The following is a 2,220-nucleotide window of genomic DNA, read 5'->3' as shown; positions in this document are numbered from 1 at the left end:
AAATCTCTGATCCAATTCAGAAATACATACAATTGCTTTGAAAAAAATTTTTAATTCAGAAATATTTCATTTAAACGCTCAATAATTCATATGTATAAAACAGAAACTTTTAACACCTTTTAATTTAAAATTTTTTTAAATTAAATTATTTTAAAATACGAAATAACCGTTTAAAAATTTTTATGACTTTAACGTTTGAGAGATTTCTGGTTAAAAAATACAAATTAGGCTATTATTTTTAAGGTTCAACAGTTTTTAATTAAAAATTAAAACTTCTTTTGTTGTTGAAGATTTATCATTTTAGTAGAAAATGTAATTATTTTGTTGGAAATTTGTTATTCTCTTTTTTTTTAGTTGAAAATTCAATTATATCGATAGTAAGTTAATTTCTAACATTTTCAATTGCGAACTAAAATTTTTATCTCTAAATAACAATGCAAAAATATTAATCTGGAACAACTTAAAATAAAAACAATGTAACTTTTATTTTAAAAAGTTTTTAGTTAAAAAATTAATTTAATTGTTCAATTTTTAATGTTACGAACTGAAATTTTTTGTAATTATTATCATTTTGAACCTTAAAAATAATAGCGTAATTTGTATTTTTTAACCAGAAATCTCTCAAATGTTAAAGTCATAAAAAATTTTAAACGGTTATTTCGTATTTTAAAATATTTGAATTAAAAGAATTGTAAAATTAAAAGGTGTTAAAAGTTTGTGTTTTATACTTATGAATTATTGAGCGTGTAAATGAAATATTTCTGAATTAAAAAATTTTTTCATAGCAATTGTATGTATTTCTGAATTAGGTCAGAGAATTTTTGAAAAAAAAAATTCAGATCTGGGACAAGCCATTATAAACAACAATTAAAAACTATACAAATTTGAACAGAATGGTTAGAAATAAAAAGCCTTTATTTGTTAAAATTGTAATGAGCTAAATTTTAAGTTTGAATGCTACAATTTTAATTTAGAATAATATTCAAAATTAATTTAAAACTTGAAATTATTTGAAATAATTTGAATCACGATGTAGATTTTTGCAGATTTAAAAAAAAAGCTTCTGAGAATTGTAAAATATTCAAAAGGAATAACAAAAATTGTTGTGATTGCTAAGAAAATTGAAAATTATTTTTTAGTTTGAAAAATTAATTTTAAGTGTGTATTTGAAAAGATTTTAAAAATAAAAAAAAGGAATCAGGACGATTTTAAGGCGATTTTTTTATTTTGCAGTTTTTTTAATTTTAGGAAAAAGTCTAATTAACACAATAAATCAATTTTTAACCCAAAAGTTTACTTTTCAACAAAATAAATTAATTTTCTATCAAATAATTGGTGTTTTAACTAATAAAATGAACAGGATAAAGTTTCAAACAAAAATGGAATAGTACAATATCCAGATAAAAACTGTACTAAAAAATTGAATTGAACAAGGCAAAAAAACGAATTTTCAACAAAATTGTTAAATTTTCAAGGGAAAAGGTGAATTTTTGACCAAGAAGCTTAATGTTCTATACAAAAAAAAACTATTTTCCAACTTAACCAATATAAACGATTAATTTTTAATCAAACATATAATAGTTACATTTTCAGATAAAGATAAATAATTTTTTATAGAAAAAATTAATTTTAAACAAAGTTCTTAAATTTTCGACAAATCAGATGAATTTTCGACCAAGAAAATTGATAATCTACAAAAAAAGACAAATCTTAAACAAAATACATGAATTTTTAAAGAAATTATTTAATTTTAAAGTAAAAAAGACGAATTATCTACAAAAAATTGAAATTTTTAAGCGAAAAATATGAGTTTTCAGTGAAAGAGTTAAACTTTCAACCAAATAGTTAAATTTTCAATCATAATTAAAATACCTTGTTAAAAAAACGTATTTTTTTTGACAAAGTAGCTCAGCTCTTAGTGAAATAATCGACTTTCAAACCCAAGAAGACGTACAGTTGATATTTTAACCAAACAATTGAATTTTTGACCAAAAATGATAAAATTTTCAAACAAAAGGATTAAATTTCTACTAAATAAGGTCAATTTCCAAAAAAATACATGAACTTTCAACGAAATTATTTAATTTTAAAAACAAAAAGAGTATTTCCACCCAAAGTTTATAATTTTAATTTTTAACAATATATTTGCATTTACAACAGAACGACTTTACAACCAAAATATATTTATAGTTCATAATTCAACCGAAAAATGTAATTTTT

This window comes from Belonocnema kinseyi, chromosome 9 (genome assembly GCF_010883055.1).
Source record: "Belonocnema kinseyi isolate 2016_QV_RU_SX_M_011 chromosome 9, B_treatae_v1, whole genome shotgun sequence".
Classification (NCBI taxonomy): domain Eukaryota; kingdom Metazoa; phylum Arthropoda; class Insecta; order Hymenoptera; family Cynipidae; genus Belonocnema; species Belonocnema kinseyi.
The sequence above is the reverse complement of the archived record's forward strand: the minus strand, read 5'-3'. Positions refer to the sequence as shown.